At 44.7% G+C, this 22,045-nt stretch overlaps 1 protein-coding gene and 1 long non-coding RNA gene across 5 annotated transcripts in view; one reads left to right on the top strand and one right to left on the bottom strand.

The window, feature by feature from the left end:
• Nucleotides 1-22,045, top strand: part of DOK5 (docking protein 5) — a 137,722-nt gene that overhangs the window by 19,461 nt on the left and 96,216 nt on the right. The gene's annotated exons all lie outside the window — the stretch shown is intronic.
• LOC130296253 (uncharacterized) overlaps nt 20,511-22,045 on the bottom strand; it is a 39,307-nt gene continuing 37,772 nt past the window's right edge. For both annotated transcript variants that reach the window (XR_008849168.1, XR_008849169.1), the window contains one exon: nt 20,511-20,555. This is a non-coding gene — a long non-coding RNA (uncharacterized LOC130296253). The remainder of the gene's footprint in view (nt 20,556-22,045) is intronic.

Below are 22,045 nucleotides of genomic sequence, written 5' to 3'. Positions count from 1 at the left end.
TATCTTTATTGTTCAATGCGGCTTCCCTCAATAAACCGTATGAATAGCGACATACACTGAGAGCGCCTGGATCTGCTCCTCTATAGTAGACTCAGCCCGTCCTGAGCTCAATATCTTCATTCAAATCCATTGTTCCAGGGAGCGTTAAGTATCGGAGCTGAACTCCCTTTCACAGCCAAGTAGTGGATGAAGATTTACGGATAATGACTCCTTAATGCTGTTTCCTGCCATCAGAATTTATGTGTTTCGTATATACAGGGTTAATTCCAAAACATTTAAATCCCAAACCTACTAAACCTACAAATCTACTAAAACAGAGAACAACAAATATTGCAAAAAATAGAAAAAAATAAAATAGCTTCTTAACATTAGGATAAAGCTAAGATCAGTGGCTTTAGCTCAGCTGCATTGTCTACTGGAGTCAGGGGCGTAGCTATAGAGGTAGCAGTCGCACCGGGGCTCTGGTGCCTAAGGGCGCCCCAGATAACATCTTCCACATAAGAGACCAGTATTATAATTAGCATATATGGGGCCCTGTTGCAAATTTTGCATCAGGGCCCTGAAGCTACAAGCTACGCCTCTGATTGGAGTCTAAGGCCATGTTCACACAGCGGAATTCCGCAATTCTGCACACATTCTATTCATCAAAGCTATTCGGCTTTGCAGCAGAATTGAGGAGGAGTTTCGTTTTCTCAAAACGCATAATTCAGCTGAAATTCAAGGCCCCATTGACTTCAATGGGATTCCACAGCAGAATTATGCAAAATTAAAGGCAGGTCTTTACATTTTGCAGAAAGCGGTAATTCAGCTGTGTGATTGGGACAGCAGAATCCCATTGAAGACAATAGGCAGTAAATTTCGTAGAATTCCCTGTGGAATTCCGTGTAGAAATTCCGCCATGTGAACATAGCCAGAGAGTCAAAAATCCCCCTTCTGCCTCACACTGCTGCTTTTTCCATTCCCCGTACTTTACTAAATCTCTGCTCCATTAGGCCACGTCTTTTATTAATGACTGCAGCTGAGCTGCATTGTCTATCAGAGTCTTAGGCTAGGTTCACACTACGGAATCTCTGGGCAGAAAATTTCCGCCCGGAGATTCCGAGTGCGGCCAGCGCCGACTGATTCAGGACCGCGCGGACACTGTAGTCTCCAATAGACTGCAATGTGTTCCACGAGTATTTCTGCCTGAAGAACAAGCAACACCATTCTTCAGGTGGAAATTTCCAAGCGGATTTTCTGTTCACAAATTCCGCTTCACAAATTCAGAAGTGAGAATTTGTGAATGGAAACCCATTCACCATACTATACATTTTAGCAAGCAGAATTTTTGCCTGCAATTTCAAAGCAGAATTGCAGACAAAAATTCTGTAGTGTGAACCTAGCCTTAGGGTCTATTGATACAGGCGGAATTTCTGCACCAATTCCGCTTCTGCTTCCTTGGGTGGTTTCTGGCTTGTGCGGATTTTGTGTGGAATTTGTATGAAATTGGTGGGGAAATTAAGAAGTGTGGAATCCCATATTAGGGTACGTTCACACGAGCGGATTTTTTTGCGGGTTTTCCGCTGCGTATTTGAAAGTGGGCGGGCTCTTCTCGGCTGTCTGCAGCAGATTTTCCGCGGTGGAATTTACAATGTGGAAAATCTGACGCAATCCCTACTGACTTCAATGGGGCTTGCGGTGGATTTTCCGCAGCGTAAATTCCGCAGCATAGCTGAGAAGAGTCCGCCCCCTTTCAAATACGCAGCGGAAAACCTGCAAAAAAATCAGTCCGTGTGAACGTACCCTAAATCTATTGGACTTTCATTTGAGGCAGAATTCCACAAACTGAAATTCCGCCCCCGTGTGAATAGACCCTAAGGGTCTATTCACATGGGTAGAATTTCCACACCAATTCCGCTTCCTTGGGTAATTTCTGGCTTGTACGGATTTTGTGTGGAATTGGTGCGGAATTGGTGTGGAAATTCTGCCTACAGAAATACAGAAGTGTGGAATCCCATAGAAGTCTATTGGGCTTTCATTTGAGTCAGAAATTCCGCCCGTGTGAATAGACCCTAAGGGTACGTTCACTCGAGCGGATTCACAGCGGATCCGCCACTGAAAGACCGCTGTATGGTGCCTTTACATGTGTCTGCTCGGAGCGGCAACACGCACTGAAGCGATGTGCGAGTTGCCGCGCATGCGCAGTGTACTAGCATACATCACAACAGCTCCCCCTGCTCTATGAGCTTGGCAGATAGCTGTAGCGATGAGCGAGTATACTGCACATGAGCGTGGTGACTCGCACATCGCAGTGTGTCTGCCCATAGCAGCGTATTGCCACCCTGAGCTGGCACATGTAAAGGCACCATACAGTGGTCCTTCAGCGGTGGATACGCAGCGTAAAATACACTGTCGATCCCCTTGTGTGAACGTAGCCTGAGGGTCTATTCATACGGCAGAATTTCCGCTTGCGGAATTCCACCTCAAAAGAAAGCCAATAGACCTCTATAGGATTCCGCTCTCCCATTCACACTTCTAAATTTCTGCTCGCGGAAATTCAGAGGTGTGAATGGGAGTGTGGAATCCTATAGAAGTCTATGGGCTTTCGAGGCGGAATTCCGCATGCGGAAATTATGCTGTGTTAATAAACCTTTAGTAGTAGTATGAAGCTAGTCAGACTGGCCCATCAGACGATCATCGAGTGGGCCCAAACCCCTCTTGATGGGCCCCAATGATCCAGCAGAATAGAACCCCATTTAGAGCCAATCACTAGCCATTATAGGGTCCTTTATGTGTTTATCTTTTTGGTTACAGTCAGATAGTCCTGAAGCCACCTCTAGTTTTATTACAGGCTCAGGCTACTAATATATCCCTTTCCCTAAACTTTACACTAAGGCTAGGTTCAGACTACAGAATCTCCAGGCAGAAAATTTCCCCCCAGAGATTCCGAGTGCGGCTAGCGCTGACTGAATCAGTCGGCGCTAGGACCGCGCGGACACTGCAGTCGCCAATAGACTGCAATGTGTTCCGCGAGTATTTCCGCTATTCTTCAGGCGGAAATTTCCAAGCGGATTTTCCGTTCACAAATTCCGCTTCACAAATTCCGAAGTGTCAATTCGTGAACGGAAAACCATTCACTACACTATACATTCTAGCAAGCGGAATTTCCGCCTGCAATTTCAAAGAGGAATTGCAGGCGGAAATTCCGTAGTCTGAACCTAGCCTAAAGCTCAACTTCCAATTTATGCATGTGCAAATGGTGCTGACTTTTCCTGGCCCATGACTGGTACACTGGACAGGGCAATGGTGGGAACAATTGCACTCAGTGGGCCCAGGGCGTTGTTACAGTAGAGCAGTGGTCTGCAAACTTTTTCCAACATCTGAAGGTCCATTTTTTGGAGACCACTGTAGTGAGGGGTCTAGACCAGGCGTATGCAACCTTCGGCACTGCTGATGTTTTGGACTACATTTCCCATGATGCTTTTGCAGCATTTTGGCTGTAAGACCATCATGGGAGATATAGGCCAAAATATCTGCAGTGCCGAAGGTTGCATATGCCTGGTCTAGACTCCACTGTGTTGACCATTGATATTTGGGAGCTTCACTCTCTTCAGAACTGAATGGGTGGGAGTAACAGGTGGTGCTCATGACTGCCACTTACAGGTAAACACACTCACCTACACAAAATGATTAAATATAGATTAGTACAGATTTTCCTTCCCAGAAATGAGAAAATCTTGAGGAACATTCTACTGCAGTATTGATGCAGGTGACGGCTCCTTGGCAGACATCTGCTCTCAGGGCTGGAGACGTCTCCACAATATTAGTTCTCAGCATCTATGATCACTTTCCTTTGAGCCCCATGTATCAGGAGTTTGTCACTCTAGAACCCTTCCACAACCCCCTAGTGACAACCCCCCATGCCGCTCTGCCGCAGAATGTATATCTCACATCTGACCAGCTGCCAATTGATGCCAACTAAGACTTGGCAGAGGATTCAGCCAATGAATAAAGAGGCAGAAAAGAATTTGAGTCAATATTTGAGTCCTGTGATCAGAACATTGTATGTAACCCCTTCCTGTCCCAATCAGGTGGAGTCTGTACTGGAATTACCGGCTAGTGACACATTGTTTATAGAATGCAGAGTAACTTTGTAAATATTTAGCTTTACTCATCTTCTACTGACAATGTCTTCTCCGATCACATCCAAAGCAGCAGCCAAAATCCAGTTTCCTGTTACCAGAGAGCATTATGGCAATTCAATAGACAGTGAAAGTTCTGTTAGCTCCTGATGGGCAGAGTTTTCGCTTCTCTGTGTCAGTGACTGGAGTGAATAATAGGATAAGCATCAAAAGTTACAAAACTTCATCATGCATTTGAGCTGTTTGTGATTTAGGATAAGTCTTGGAAAAAAAAAAAAATCCCCACCGTATGCAGCTCCTTTGCAGAACATTGTGTCTCCAGAGTAACAGACTACAACCAAACCCTGTGTGTAATCTCTATCCAAATGCTGCAAAACCACAACTTTCATCATGATGGGAGTTGTTGTCTTGGGAAAGCTGGAAAGCCACAAGTTAGCACTACTGGCCTATAGAGAAGTGGGACCCGCCTGTGGCTCTTTAGTTGTTAGAGCAGTGTGGTGAGGGGTGTGATGCAGGGAAAATGGAATTACCCTAGGGGCAGATGGCATAAACCCCTTGTGTTCGTGACGCTAGGGCATGGTTTATCCTCAATACCACCCGAAGGTATACCGCTGGATCATGGGCTAGGCACGGGGGGCAATAATGACTCCGATGCCAAGTTACGCAACAACGCCAGCTTTACTGAGTTAGACCGGTGGGACAGTCTATACAGCTTAACTAGGCCCACGGAAGTGACCAGTGACTTCAGAGACCTTAGGGCTTGCTGGGACTTGTAGTGGACTGGGAGAATTTTGATGCAGGCCACGCTGACTGAAGACAGGTTGACTTTGACTGACTTGACAGAGACTGACTATACCCCATTGTAGCTTACCAGGCTCTGACTGGGACCTGGGTGTAGTGGACTTGTAGACTTGTGGCTACGTGGTTGACTTTAGGCCTCCTCTGGACTCCAGACTCACTCTTAGGACTTGACTGCACTGGACCTCAGCAAAGACTTAGACTGGAACTCAAGAGAGAGAACTAGCTCCTCCCAGGGCTAATATGGGAGAGACTAGGAGGGGTCCCATAGGTCCCCCTTATGTCACATGGTCACTGATAACTCACTGGGTTACAATCAAATGACAACTGTTAAATCACATGTCACTTTACAGGTATAATACACTGGATAACATATATACAAGTGAATATGGAAGGGGAACAGGTGCAGGAGGCCCAGGGAACACTGGAGGAAGGCTGCCTGACAGGGCAGCTAGGGTACAGGGGTACACACACCACCACAGCAGTGTTTTTTTCCGACCATGGTGCCAACAACTGTTGCAAAACTACAACTCCTAGCATGCCCGGACAGCCTCATGATGGGAGTTGTAGTTTTGCAACAGTTGAAGACTATGGAGCAGTGATGCCCAACCTATGGCTTCTTAGTTGTTAGGGAATGATGGAAGTTGCAGTTTCGCAAGAACTGAATGGTGACCAACCTGTGGCTTACTAGCTGGTAGAGAAAAATGGGAGTTGAAGTTTTGCAACAGCTGGAGAGCCAAAGGTTGGGGAACAGTATGGAATTATGATGTTTTTCACAGGGTATTTCTGCAGTTTACAACTATAGAAGCACAAAGCTCTGAATGGGAGCAGAATGTTGCTTAAGTGTAGGGTCACAGGGGCCATATTATGCTGCATATTTTCTTCATTGGGAAGGAAAATATGCAGCAGCAAATACGCAGTAAAAATATGGCAAGTGTCACCCTACACTTACTGTTTATTTCACATACTTATTGGACAAATCAGCTATCTACATACAGGTTATACTAAATACTACCCAGTACCTCCTGCACTGTTAGTATAAAAAGAAAGACTCTGCTATTCTATTAGTATAAAAAGAAAGACTCTGCTATTCTTCTAGTATAGAAAGAAAGACTCTGCTATTCTGTTGTGTTAATCACAGCACTAAATACCCCATAAAACTTTCCATCTCTGCCAGGACCCACAGGAAGAACAATTCATTATCAACGGCAGCGCTCTGAAATATTAATAGATCTCCGAACCGACGATGATTTATAATATTCCTGTTCATCCCATATACTCACTGATAATCCAGCAGATTCAAAGCCATTGAAATATGAGGGCACTCATGACGAGAAAGTATGTAAAGGCCATGGTTTACTTGTATTGATCTATACTTGTTTTCTACTCCACTCCCATCTACTAGAAAAAATGTGAATGCAACTCTGGAGTACAATATAGATAGAATATAACTCAGTACAGAATAAGTAATGTAATGCATGTACACAGAGACCCCACCAGCAGAATAGTGGGTACAGCTCTGGAGTATAATTCAGGATATAACTCAGGATCAGTACAGGATAAGTAATATAATGTATGTACACAGTGACTCCACAAGCAGAATAGTGAGTACAGCTCTTGGGTATAATACAGGATATAACTCAGGATCAGTACAGGATAAGTAATGTAATATATGTACACAGAGACCCCACCAGCAGAATAGTGGGTACAGCTCTGGAGTATAATACAAGATATAACTCAGGATCAGTACAGGATAAGTAATGTAATGTATGTACACAGAGACCCCACCAGCAGAATAGTGGGTACAGCTCTGGAGTATAATACAGGATATAACTCAGGATCAGTACAAGATACGTAATGTAATGTATGTACACAGTGACTCCACCAGCAGAATAATGAGTACAGCACTGGAGTATAATACAGGATATAACTCAGGATCAGTACAGGATAAGTAATGTAATGTATGTACACAGTGACTGCACCAGCAGAATAGTGAGTGCAGCTCTGGAATATAATACAGGATATAACTCAGGATCAGTACAGGATAAGTAATGTAATATATGTACACAGAGACCCCACCAGCAGAATAGTGGGTACAGCGCTGGAGTATAATACAGGATATAACTCAGGATCAGTACAGGATAAGTAATGTAATGTATGTACACAGAGACCCCACCAGCAGGGTTAGTGCAAGGATGTTTGCCAACCAAGGCGAAAGCTAATTTTGACACGCCCAACCTTACTACTGGGGCGACACATTGTAACAAACCTCCTCATGTTATCACCTTACTACTGGGGTGACACACTGTAACAAACCCACTCCTCATGTAATCTTCTATAACTGGGGTGACACTCTGACGGTGGTTCTGGCTGGGCAGTTACTTCAGGTGCTTCAGATTCTGGCTGGTTACTAACTTTTTTGCAGAGGGCAGAGCGGCGCCCCCATCAAGAGGGTGCTCTAGGCAGCTGCCTATTTTGCCTATAGGCAGAACCGTCCCTGCCCACCAGCAGAATAGTGAATACAGCTCTGAAATATTATACAGGTGCGTTCTCTGGAGTACGAGAGGCTGGGTGCTGGCAGGGCCTCTCGTCTGTGGAGGTGCTCTGCCTTTAAAGTGCCTTAGCCTGTTGTCTCCCCCCTGGTGGTGGGCTGATGCTGACATATTAGCCTTTTTGTTTTGTGCTTTAGGTAGATGGTAATATAGGGCTTGCAGGTGCTGAACTTGAGCTGTAGGGGTTTGTGTGGCTGAAAAGCCTCATTGTTGTTTGGATTATAGTGTTATATGTGTTTTGTTATTGTATTTATTGTTGTAGTCTATATGTATATTTATGTATTGTATATATTGTTGGTGGGTGTATATTTTACGTACTGTATATATTGTGTGATGCCACCCTGGTTTTGGGTTTAGTTTAGGTTGGGTGGTGAGTTAAAAGTGGGGAGGGGGTTTCTATGGGACATCCCCTGTGCATATAAGTTGTGATATTAATAATATACTGTTTCTTTAATTGTTATACCATGTGATTGTTACCCAGGAGGCACTAGTGACCAGGTGACCCCCCCCCCAAGTGACCTATGGGCTCCTTGCACAGCCCCCTATATAACCAAGGGAGGGGCTGCAATCTCTATCTCTCTTAGTTCCTGAGGACCAGTGCAGTCAAGTTGTCTCAGTGTGTGTCCAGAGCATTGGAGGCCTCAAGCCTAAAGTCTGCAGCCACCTGTCAATTGCAAGAAAGCCAAATTCATCTAATTGTCAGTCATCAAATCAGTCAAGTCAAGTCTACTGATTAGTATCTGTGGCCTGCACCAAAGTCTGTCTAACTACTGCAAGTCCCAGCAAGCCTGCAAGGTCCTCTGTGTCACTGGTCACCTCCTTGGGATATTGGCTATACTGCATACACTGTGTCATCTGTCTACCCTCAGTAAAGCTACCATTTGTCTGTAACCTGGCATCAGTGTCTTCATTGCCCCCATGCCCAGCCCAGGACCAGCGGTATTACCTTTGGGTGGTTAAGGCTAAACCACGCCCTGGCATCACAACAAGAAGGGATTAATAACATCTGCCTCTTGGGCTATAACATCTACCCTGCACCTCACACACCGATGCCACAGCCTTTTGGAGTATCGAACAGGATACGGTTGTGTGCCTTATACCACAAGCCACAAGTCCTCCCCCCTAGTCTGAACAGTGTCCAACACCGTTTGCAAAATTTTCATGCCGATGCGATAGAAGTTTTTGCCAGAAAGGGTGCGGGACTGTTTGTGAAATAGAGAGGGGTGGGGGGGGGGGTGAAGGAATGACTGTTTGCTGCTGTTGAGTGTAAAGAGTTGGTACCTGAAAGGGTTAAATTGGACCGGTGTTTTCCGAGATCGGTCGCAGTTCCACCCCATCAGTCCCCAGTTGTGACGCCTCTTCAATGTTGCGAGAAGGAACCAAATATCCGCCCTCTGTTGCACAGGAGAAGACTTTACCGGCCAGACCGAAACAGGAAGTTCCCTGGGCGCAGCCATATTGGAGGTTCCGGTGGCTGCGACCGGCTCTGCTGTCGATTACCTGGCACCTGCTGCAGCTCAGGCTCTGAAAGTACCTGCGTCCATCAGTATTCAGTCTCCGATGCTGGTAATTAGCCACGTTAACCCCTTAGTGCCCAACAGTATTACTGGGTACCTGCAAAATAGAGGGGGAGCGCCCCCCCTAGAGTGCTTCCGCCAGCAAAGACTAAGCCGCTGCAGCACCTCAACCAGCTTCTTAAAGTGACAGCACACTCAATTCTTCTTGAAGCGACAGTGCACTTAATTCTTCTTAAAGTGACAGCGCACTCAAAAAAGTCTACAACATGTCACACCCAGCTCTCCAGATCAACCAGGCAACAGTGCCCCTTCATCTCCAGCAGCGGGATCATTTTCTGCCCCAACGGCGGGAATGCTGCCAGTCCTGCCTGCAGTCCACATCAACAACCTGGGTGTTCCAGCGTCAGCACAGGAATTCATGGGGAACCCTGTCCTCCCTACCTACAAGGGAGACCCCTTCACCCTGAGGGGTTTCAAGGAAAGGATCCAGAGTTTGTTTGTCTTTTACTCGTTCCCTCCTAATCAACAGGTGCCATTGCTCACAGGACAACTACAGGGATCAGCACTAGAGGAAGGCAACTGTAGAGCAGATCTTTGAAGGCCTGTACCAGGTATTTGAGTCACACTCTCCGTCCGAGGTACATCTCCGGCTGTTTGAAAGGCGACAGAAGCCAGGTTAGACTTTAAGAGCTTATGCCATAGCCCTACAGAATGCCCTATTGACTGTCCAAAAACTAGATGGCATAACTCCCGAGCAGGGCAACAAGGTGTTAATGGACAGATTTATTGATGGGCTTCATAATAAGTGGGACAAAGCCCAGTTGAGAATGTTAGCAGTCCAAAACCCTAATTTGTCCTTCCCTGCTTTTAAGAGACTGACTGTTCAAGTGAATGAGTCTGAGACTGAGTTAGAGGAAGTTTGTCCCCCTGTCCAAAAGCCACTAGGGGTGGTAGTTAGGCCCATACCACCACCATCACCGGCCCCTGCCCCAGTATCATCTGCTTTGCCAGTCACCACAGCCTCTGACCTACAATGTGTTCAGCAGGACCTTGAACAGTTGACTAAGGCAGTGAAGGAGCTTGCCACCCGGGCCGCTCCACCTGATCGTGAACAGCCCCCACATAGAAAACCTGTTCCTGTTCCCCGCAATTTTAACCCCCGCAATCCTCCGCCCACTAGGCCCTCGGGGACTCAAAGGCCCTTTTGTACTTACTGCAATAAGTCAGGACATTTCCCCTGAGATCGCAGACCGGCCCTCAGTCACCAGGTCCAAACCCTGAACGACCTAAGTCAGCACTTTGTCGCCTCCTGTCCTCGCTGATAGATACAGGATCACAAGTGTCTACTATACCTAAAAATGTTTTCTATAAGTATTGGGATGCCAGTTTATTGTGTGAGCCTGATTATGTTGATTTCAGAGTAGTTGCGGGTAACGGGCAACCAATACCCAGACATGGATATTGGGAGCCAAGCATTCAGTTAGGAGAGCATGTACTTAGAGGGCAGGGAGTGATTGTAACTAATGTGTCAGATAGGGGATCTGTTGAGTTTGTATTGGGGATGAACATTAAGAAAAACTGTTTAGCTGATGTAGTAGATTCCTTGCATGCCTCTCTCCCCTACATGTCTCCTTCAGGTCAGTGGACTGCGCAGCACCACTTAAAAGTTCTCCAGGCAGAGCAGAAGTTTGCCAACAAGCAAGGTGAAATCTGCAGAGTGCGAGTACAAGACATCAGGTCGGAGACCTTGCAACCTAACGCAGAGACGCAGAGATGGTGCCGTGCATGTCCTGAAGTAAGGAACAAGGACTATCAAGCCCTGTTGGAGGCTATGCACCTGCGAGAAGCCTTGTCACAGTTACCAACGGGAGAGTCCCAGTCCGGTTAGTCAATCTGTCTGATGCTGCTACTTTGTTACCTAAATACACCCCAGTTGTCCAGCTGTATCTCATAGAGTCAAGGGACATCCTAACAGAACGCAAGGTGACCTGACAGCGTGCGGCCCAAGTGGATGAAGGATCCGGTGCAAGTACTCCTGAGCCCTGGTGGGTGCAACTCCAAGTAGGAGATGATACTAGCCCAAGGGATCAAGTCAAGGGAGTCGTCAACGTCGACAAAAGGTACCATGAGGCTTTTAGTAAACATCCCACAGACTTTAGACATACGTCTATGATCCAATTCAGAACCCTCACTGGCGACAGTCCACCTATTAAAGAAAAACACCGTCCGGTCGCGCCAGGCATGTATCAGACTGTCAAGAAGATGGTGGCTGACATGAAATAGGCAAACGTCATTCAAGAAAGTCAGAGTCCCTTGGTGGCGCCCTTTGTTCTGGTCAAGAAAAAGGATGGAACTATCCGCTTTTGTGTTGACTACAGGGAGCTGAACAATGTCACACATAAGGACGCTTCTCCTCTACCCAGAATCGAAGAGTCACTCACAGCCCTTGGGTTGACTGCTTACTTCTCCACCTTGGACTTAATCAGCGGGTATTGGCAAGTACCTATGGCCGTGGAGGACTGAGAGAAGACCACCTTTGTTACACCCATGGGACTGTTTGAGTTTAAGAGTATGCCGTTTGGGCTATGTAATGCTTCTGCTACATTCCAGCATCTGATGGAGCGGTGCCTGGACCATCTGAACTTTCAAAGTGTTCTATTGTACCTGGACGATGTCATTGTGTATTCCAAGTCCAACCAGTAGCACCTCAGTCATCTGTCAGACGTCTTCCAAGTCCTGATCAAGCATGGGCTGAAGATCAAGCTGTTAAAGTGTCATCTGCTTAAGCCTCAGATACACTACCTGGGTCATGATGTCAGCTCAAAGGGAGTCCAGCCTAATCCTGAAAAAGTGGAAGTAGTATGAACTGGTCTACACCGCGCATGGTGAAAGATGTCAGGGGCTTCCTGGGATGTGCCGGCTACTACCACTGCTTCATTCCCCACTTCTTCCAGATTGCAGAACCCCCTCACAGCTCTCTTGCGGGGTACAGCAAAGGAGAACTACAGTGGATGATTACCTGTTGAATGGGCCAGAGAGCAAGAGACAGCGTTCTGAGCTCTAAAACATCTGCCAGCTTCGAAGGTCTGGGAGCTGTCTTGTCCCAAGTTCAAGAAGGCCAAGAGTGAGTCGTAACCTGCGAGAAGCAGAAAAAAATGATGCAAACTACAGCTCCTTCAAGCTTGAACTTCTCGCCCTTGTATGGGCCGTGACTGAGAAGTTTAAGGACTACTTGGCTACCACGCCATTCAATGTCTACACAGATAACAACCCGTTGGCCCATCTCAATACTGCCAAGTTGGGTGCCATCGAGCAGCGTCGAGCCTCAAGATTGGCCAACTACAGTTTCACCATCAAGCACAGGAGCGGCAAGTCAAATGTCAATGCCGATGTACTGTCTTGGAAGACCCCGGGTGAAGAACCACCTGTCGAAGGTGAGTAGGAAGACGTGGAGATGCCCCCATTTTACCAGAAGTTCACGAATTGGAATGTTGTGACCGCCCTTGGGGACGGTGAACCCAGGTCCGAGAAGGTCCAAGAAGACCTATACACCTGGAAGACTCTACAAGGCGACAGTTGAGTCATGGGGGATCTGTTGGACTACCTTCTGATGAAAAAGCTACCAACCCGTCTATGCCGGGCCCAGTTTGATTACAAGTTGAAACATCTGTGGCGACAGATGAAGTGACTGTTCATGCACAAGGGACTGTTGTACCGGAATTCTTTGGATCTGGTCTCTGGTGATCGACTTCATCAGATTCTGGTTCCCCAAAGAGACTCGGTGATGGTCCTCAACGCATATCATGATCAGTCGGGACACTTTGGAGTCCACAAGACCGAGGCTACTATCAGGCGAAGATTCTACTGGATTGGGATGCGGAGCGACATTGAGAAATAGTGCAGTGAGCGTGCAGTCTGCAACGTCACCAAGAATGTGCTCAAGGATGCAAGAGCACCCCTCCATTCCATCCAGAGTGAAAGGCCTTATCAGTTGGTCGCGCTAGACCATGTCAAGTTGTCTCCTACCCGGTCCAGGTACACTTATGCTCTCACCATGGTGGTTCACTACTCCAAATGGGTTGTTTTAGTACCTGTTAAAGACCTCACAGCCAAAACAGCGGCCCAGGTGTTCTACTCCAATTGGGTACAAACCCTTTGGTGTCCGGAGTCTGTCTTAATGGACCGAGGAACTGCCTTTGAGGCCCAACTCTTGCAGGAGCTGTGTCAGTTCCATGCCTGTAAGAAACTTCGAACTACAGCTTACCACCCTCAAGGGAACTCTGTGCGCTCTGTGACCGCATCAATCAAGTCTTTAGCCACATGTTGCGAACAGCTTCTGTATCCAAGCAGGAAAAGTGGCCCCGATTGTTGCCCGAATTGTTGGAGATTTACACCACATGGTCCACTGTTCTACAGGGTACACCCCTTTCTACCTGATGATGGGGCGGCAAGCACCGAGGCTTCAGGCCCCATTCAATAACTCCCCACAAGCCTCCATGGAGTGGGTCTCTGACCAACAAAGAAGGATCAAAGAAGCAAAAGAGATTGTTGGCAAAACAAGGGGCGAGGCTCAATGAAGACAACAGCAAGATTATAACCGTCATGCCTCTGCCAAACCCCTCCAGCTAGGTGACAAAGTCTGGCTGCGGAAGTTTCCGAGAACTCATAAACTGGACTCTATATGGGAGACAGAACCATATACAGTGACGGCCATACCCTATCCAGACTCTGACGTGTACGAGGTACAAAAACGTAACAGAATCAAGCTATGTCACAAAGAAGACCTACCTGTTCTCCCCGTACCTTCACCACCAGCAGTCAGACCTACGAGGGAGTACGTGCGAGGAGAAGGGATCTATCCATCCATGGATGTTCCAATGTTCTCTCCCAGCCAACCTGCAATCTTCTGTATCGCGCCAACACTGGGACCGGTGCAACCAACCTTAGTCTCCACACCAGCGCTCGTCCTGTCACCGTTGGTGCCGGTCTATACTCCAGTCTCCAGACCACCTATCTCACCAATGTCTCTGCCCGCAAGTCCAAGTCCTGCCATTGGACGAGGGAGAGCTTGTTACAATTCCAATCGATTCAAGAGCTCCTGAATGAGTAGGTGTTCCTGAATCCCAAGAGGTGGTGCTGCATATGTCCCAACAGTCCACTCAAGGCCAAGTTCCAGCCAGATACAAAGATTGACTTGTCACAGAAAGATTCAAGTAGCAAATAAAGTCCTGTGCTACACACAGTCCACTGACTTCATGTTCAGTCATGCATACAGTCATGGCCATAAATGTTGACAACCCTGACATTTTTCAAGAAAATTATGTATTTCTCACAGAAAAGGATTGCAGTAATACATGTTTTGCTATACACATGTTTATTCCCTTTGTGTGTATTGGAACTGAACCAAAAAAGGGAGGAAAAAAAGCAAATTGGACATAATGTCAAACCAAACTCCAAAAATGGTCTGGAAAAAATTATTAGCACCCTTAACTATATATTTTCACACCCTTTGGAAAAAATAACTGAAATCAGTCTCTGTCTATAACCGTCAATAAGCTTCTTACACCTCTCAGCCGGAATGTTGGACCACTCTTCCTTTGCAAACTGTTCCAGGTCTCTCTTATTGGAACGGCACCTTTTACCAACAGAAATTTTAAGATCTCTCCACAGGTGTTCAATGGGATTTAGATCTGGACTCATTGCTGGCCACTTCAGAACTCTCCAGAGCTTTGTTGCCATCCATTTCTGGGTGCTTTTTGACGCATGTTTGGGGTCATTGTCCTGCTGGAGGACCCAAGATCTCGGACTCAAACCCAGCTTTCTAACACTGGGCTGTACAGTGCGACCCAAAACCCATTGGTAATCCTCAGATTTCATGATGCCTTGCACACATTCAAGGCACCCAGAGCCAGAGGCAGTAAAACAACCCCAAAACATAATTGAACCTCCACCATATTTCACTGTAGGAGTTATTTACATATTTACTTTGTAGGCCTCATTCTATTTTCGGTAAACAATAGAATGATGTACTTTACCAAAAAGCTCTATCTTGGTCTCATCTGTCCACAAGACATTTTCCCAGAAGGATTAGGGCTTACTCAAGTTCATTTTGGCTAAATGTACTCTTGCTTTTTTATGTCTCTGTGTCCACAAATGTCTAGTGATGTCTAGTGATTTACATAGATTTCTGGGGAGAAGTGTGTCCTCCAACGGACCCCAGTAGCCAAGGCATTGAGTAAAAAGCCTATGGCAGCCCAATCCATCAGAATAGTATCTAATGTTATGTAGTGTCTTAGTCATGTCCTTCAGTAGTCATACAGTTAATAAGTCTTTTTATAGTTCAGAGTGTGTATGAACATTTTTTAATACATGGACTCTTTGTCTTCATCTGCATCAGACCTGGATATGAACGTTGTTTGAAATGCCCCAGGGACTGTCTGTGGCCTCTGTGGTCATTACGGTCCTCTGCCCTACAGAACTGGGCGTCGAGGACGACTTAATTAAAGTGGGGGAGTTTGAGGTGGCCCAATACGGGATGGTGTTTCCCCCTACGTCTCCTGCCCTGTCAGGCAGAGTCTCTCCATGTCCCCAGGGCCCCCTTTATGTATTATCACCTGTGTATATAAGTTCTGATATTAATAATTTACTGTTTCTTTAATTGTTATACCATGTGATTGTTACCCAGGAGGCACTAGTGACCAGGTGACCCCCCCAAATTACCTATGTGCTCCTATATATCCAGGGGAGGGGCTGCAATCTCTCTCTTAGTTCCTGAGGTCCAGTGCAGTCATGTTTTCTCAGTGTGTATGTCCGGAGCATTGGAGACCACTAGCCTAAAGTCTGCAGCCACCTGGCAATTGCAAGTAAGCCAAAGTCATCTAATTGTAAGTCATCAAGTCAGTCAAGTCAAGTTTACTGTTTAGTCACCGTGGCCTGCACCAAAGTCTGTCTAACTACTGCAAGTCCCAGCAAGCCTGTGAGGTCCCCCAGTGCCACTGGTCATCTCCTTGGGATATTGGCTGTACTGTATAGACTGTGCCATCTGTCTACCATCAGTAAAGCTACGGTTTGGCTTCTCGTCTGTGGAGGGGCTCTGCCTTTAAAGTGCCTTAGTCTGTTGTCTCCCTCCCTGGTGGTGGGCTGATGCTGACAAATTAATCTTTTTGTTTTGTGCTATAGGTATACAGTAATATAGGGCTTGCAGGGATTGTTATTATAGAGGTGTGTTTGGTGAGAATGAGGCTGGACCAGAAAAGACTTTGATGAACATTTATGGACAGATTTTTGTATATATTGTATAGGTATATGTTGTTTGTTTTATTGTTATTTTGTTGTTGTTTATTATTGTGATGTTTTATATTTTTAAATAAAAGATCTACAGGATGTAACTCAGGATCAGTACAGGATTAGTAATGTTTGATAATGATTTTAAACCTATATGACCTTACAGTGTAGTTTTAAGATGACCATGTAAATAAATTCATTTAAGTCCATACATAGATTCCCTCATTTCATGATACCTTCCCCTTTAATAGATGCTTTGATATTTCAGCATAAAAGCAAACTTACACAGAATAAACCTCCTCTGTTTTTTTTCCTTCTTCACAGACAAATCAGCATTTAACAAACAAATGTCAGAGTAAATGTCGGCCTTGTAGTTCCTCTGCTGACAGAACTAAGAATACTGCAACGCTGCAAAGCAAAACAAATGGTGCAAAGTAACCAAGAAGTCAGCAATTCACTTATTCTGTCAAAGTGAACTAAAGTTCTCGAGGTAACGTAAAAAGAAAGGCAGGGCTCAATACAAGGAGTCCAAAGTCAGTCAAATGTGTGATATCAAGACAAAAGTTACATTGTGCTCAGTCCGCTGGAGGATTAGTAAGGGCCCGATTAGATTGGCTGACTTCCAGCAGTAAGCAGATCTCGCTGATCGGGGCTTGTTTACTGAGCTTTCAGGCTGTGTTCAGACATTGCAGCTAATTAGTGGTACTGCAACTAATAAGCACATGTGGTTTTGCCATGTTTTACTGCATATGACTGAAAACATAGTCATTTTACGTCAAAAATGCATATTTTACTGAGATTTGCATAAATTTTACCGCAAATTTTGTCATTTGCAGCGAAAAATTTATGCAGTAATGGTTTGCAGTACCACTTAGCCGCAAGGTGAGATCAGGTGTGCTGATAATACCTGATAATCGGCCCGTGTAACAGGGCCTGACCATAGGAGCTTACAGTCTATAAGGAATAAGAAGATACAAGATGTGATGATAAGAGTCCTGACCATAGGAGCTTGCAGTCTATAAGGAATAAGAAGATACAAGATGTGGTGATGAGTAAGAGTCCTCACCATAGGAGCTTACAGTCTATAAGGAATAAGAAGGAGATACAAGATGTGGTGATGAGTAAGAGTCCTGACCATAGGAGCTTACAGTCTATAAGGAATAAAGAGATGCAAGATGTGGTGATGAGTAAGAGTCCTGACCATAGGAGCTTACAGTCTATAAGGAATAAGAAGGAGATATAAGATGTGGTGATGAGTAAGAGTCCTGACCATAGGAGCTTACAGTCTATAAGGAATAAGAAGGAGATATAAGATGTGGTGATGATTAAGAGTCCTGACCATAGGAGCTTACAGTCTATAAGGAAGAGATATAAGATGTGGTGATGAGTAAGAGTCCTGACCATAGGAGCTTACAGTCTATAAGGAATAAGGAGATACAAGATGTGGTGATGAGTAAGAGTCCTGACCATAGGAGCTTACAGTCTATAAGGAATAAGAAGGAGATATAAGATGTGGTGATGAGTAATAGTCCTGACCATAGGAGCTTACAGTCTATAAGGAATAAGAAGGAGATATAAGATGTGGTCATGAGTAAGAGTTCTGACCATAGGAGCTTACAGTCTATAAGGAAGAGATATAAGATGTGGTGATGAGTAAGAGTCCTGACCATAGGAGCTTACAGTCTATAAGGAGATATAAGATGTGGTGATGAGTAAGAGTCCTGACCATAGGAGCTTACAGTCTATAAGGAATAAGGAGATACAAGATGTGGTGATGAGTATGAGTCCTGACCATAGGAGCTTACAGTCTATATGGAATAAGGAGATATAAGATGTGGTGATGAGTAAGAGTCCTGACCATAGGAGCTTACAGTCTATAAGGAATAAGGAGATACAAGATGTGGTGATGAGTAATAGTCCTGACCATAGGAGCTTACAGTCTATAAGGAATAAGAAGGAGATATAAGATGTGGTGATGAGTAAGAGTCCTGACCATAGGAGCTTACAGTCTATAAGGAATAAGGAGATACAAGATGTGGTGATGAGTAAGAGTCCTGACCATAGGAGCTTACAGTCTATAAGGAATAAGAAGATACAAGATGTGGTGATGAGTAAGAGTCCTGACTATAGGAGCTTACAGTCTATAAGGTATAAGAAGATATAAGATGTGGTGATGAGTAAGAGTCCTGACCATAGGAACTTACAGTCTATAAGGAATATGAAGATATAAGATGTGGTGATGAGTAAGAGTCCTGACCATAGGAGCTTACAGTCTATAAGGAATAAGGAAATACAAGATGTGGTGATGAGTAAGAGTCCTGACCATAGAAGCTTACAGTCTATAAGGAATAAGAAGGAGATATAAGATGTGGTGATGAGTAAGAGTCCTGACCATAGGAGCTTACAGTCTATAAGGAATAAGGAGATACAAGATGTGGTGATGAGTAGTGTTGCTCGTGAATATTCGCAATTCAAATTTTATTCGCGAATATCGCATATTCGCGAATTCGTGAATATTCGCGAATATAGCTCTATATATTCGTAATTACGAATATTTGTTTTTTCTTATTTTTCTTTATTTTTTTCACAGTACACATCACAGTGATCATCCCTCTCTGCTTCCAGCTTATGTGGTGTAAGAAGGCTCTAATACTACTGTGTGAGACCGGTGTGCGAATTTTCACATATGCGAAAATTTGCATATGCTAATTTTCGCATATGCGAATTGTGGCCTATGCTAATTTTTGTATATGCGAATTTTCGCATATGTCAATTTTCGCACACGCGAATATTCGCATATGCGAAAATAAAACGAGAGTATTACGAATATGCGAATATTCGCGAATATGGCGAATATTCGTCTATATATTCGCGAATTCGAATATGGCCTATGCCGCTCAACACTAGTGATGAGTAAGAGTCCTGACCATAGGAGCTTACAGTCTATAAGGAATAAGAAGATATAAGATGTGGTGATGAGTAAGAGTCCTGACCATAGGAGCTTACAGTCTATAAGGAATAAGAAGGATATACAAGATGTAGTGATGAGTAAGAGTCCTGACCATAGAAGCTTACAGTCTATAAGGAATAAGAAGATATAAGATGTGGTGATGAATAAGAGTCCTGACCATAGGAGCTTACAGTCTATAAGGAATAAGGAGATATAAGATGTGGTGATGAGTAAGAGTCCTGACCATAGGGGCTTACAGACTATAAGGAATAAGAAGATATAAGATGTGGTGATGAGTAAGAGTCCTGACCATAGGAGCTTACAGTCTATAAGGAATAAGGAGATATAAGATGTGGTGATGAGTAAGAGTCCTGACCATAGGGGCTTACAGTCTATAAGGAATAAGAAGATATAAGATGTGGTGATGAGTAAGAGTCCTGACCATAGGAGCTATCTATAAAACTAAAAAACGTATCTATTATTGTTGATCAAATGACTATTGATGTTAATACAACACACATAGCTAGGCGAACAGTCAGGGCATGTGTCCCAAGTGTTGACTGCATGGGTGGGATTGTAGGGGGTCACCAAAAAGGGTATCCAGATTTAGTTCTGCAGAGTGATTCATAGTCAGTAACCTCCCAAAAATCTTTACCCCTGTCTCTCAGCCAATGACCCCAACTCAACCCTAAGTCCGGCTGCCTGCAGTTCAGCACGCGTGAGGACAGCTGGAGATCCCAGACAATAATGTTCTTGTCTTTAAAGCCTTTCACACTATAAAATTTATCAGTTTTAAAGATCCGTTCAATGTTCCGTTATAAAAATCCTGAAAATCGTCCGTTAAACGGCTGTTACAATCCCATATTGCTGTTAGAAAATCCCATTATAGTCTATGAGATTTTTCTATTATCCTTTTTAACCCGTTATAGCCCGTTATTAATAATGGACGTTATTTTGTGACGGAAGATAGTAATGGGAGAAATAGGGCATGCACTATTTCTTCCCTTCATTCTCCCGTCACAAAATAACGTCCGTTATTAATATCGGGCTATAACGGGTTAAAAAGGATAATAGAAAAATCTCATAGACTATAATGGGATTTTCTAACGGCCATATGGGATTTTGTAATAGCAGTTTAACGGCCGATTTTCAGGGTTTTTATAACGGAACATTGAACGGTTCTTTAAAACGGATACATTTTAAAGTGTGAAAGCAGCCTAAGACGCATACAAGTCCTAAAAACAGTCTGCACTAATATAGAACTAGACACCAGACCTAAAATGGAAATGCTCCTCTGCTGGATGGATTGGAGAGTTTCCATATATAAAAGCTTCTGTATATAGAAAAAGACAGCAATTAGTATATATAGAACAGCATGTAACCTGCCATCTGTATAGTGGTAGCAGTGGTGTAGCGTGGGTTGCCAAGATCTAAGGCAATGTAAAGTGTTATGTACCACCACCAGGGGTGACTCCAGTCTTTTTCTGCTACACACATACACACACAGGCATCATGCACTGAATTTGTTACCAGTACAACTTTTGCATTCTTTTGACTTTTTCATCACTTTATTGAATTATTCCAGGGATGTGACCAGCTATTTTTTTCTTTTGGAATGTTTTCGAATATATACCATTGACTGTATGGGATCAGAAATATGATAGTTTAATAGTTGGGACAATTGTGCATGCAGCAATACCAAATGTGTTTCTTTTACCTTTTTTTTTTTTTCAACATTGGAAAGAGGGGTTAATTCGAATTCAATTAGATTTTTTTTTTTAGAAGAGGGAGGGGGTTTACATTTCTTTAAACACCCTTTTAGCCTACCTAGATGCCTTTTAGAAGCAATGCTCCGCCCTGCATCTCCTGGTGAATGTGTCAATCCGGCTTGCAAGCCACACCCCATCTCACAAAGTCATGCCCACTGTTTTAGCCCCACCCCTTTTTATTATATACCCTTTTTGTGCATCAGTCTGGCTTGCAAATCACACCCAGTCCCACAAAGCCAAGCGGGATATGAGGTGGGGATATGAGGTGGGGATATGAGGTGGGGATATGAGGTGGGGATATGAGGTGGGGATATGAGGACTGGATATGAGGATGGGATATGAGGTCGGGATATGAGGTGGGGATATGAGGTCGGAATATAAGGATGGGATATGAGGTCGGGATATGAGGACAGGATATGAGGATCGGATATGAGGTCGGGATATGAGGACAGGATATGAGGTTGGGATATGAGGTCGAGATATGAGGACGTGATATGAGGATGGGATATGAGGTCGAGATAGGAGGATGTGATAGGAGGACGGGATATGAGGACGGGTTATGAGGACGGGATATGAGTATGGGATATGAGGTCGAGATATGGGGGTGGGATATGGGGACGGGATATGGGGAGGGATATGGGGACGGGATATGGGGTTGGGCTATGAGGACAGGATATGAGGTCGGGATATGAGGACGGGATATGAGGACAGGATATGAGGACGATCTGTGAGGACGGGATATGAGGTCAGGATATGAGGTCAGGATATGAGGTCGAGATATGAGGATGGGATAGGAGGTCGGTATTTGAGGAAGGATATCCTGGGAGTTGTAGTTTTGCAACATCTGGAGGTCCGCAGGTTGGAGACCACTGCACTAGCCCATTAGTTCCCTATACCATTAAAGAAGGGAGGGATCAATATTCGCGAATATGCGCAAATATATTTTCGCATGTGCGCATAAATATGTGAATATAACGAATATGCGAATTTCCCAAATATATGATGAATATTCGTCCATATATTCGTGAAATATTGTAAATTCGAATATGGCCTA

Source organism: Hyla sarda, chromosome 12 (assembly GCF_029499605.1).
Source record: "Hyla sarda isolate aHylSar1 chromosome 12, aHylSar1.hap1, whole genome shotgun sequence".
Classification (NCBI taxonomy): domain Eukaryota; kingdom Metazoa; phylum Chordata; class Amphibia; order Anura; family Hylidae; genus Hyla; species Hyla sarda.
This window is presented reverse-complemented; position numbering and strand designations above follow the sequence as displayed.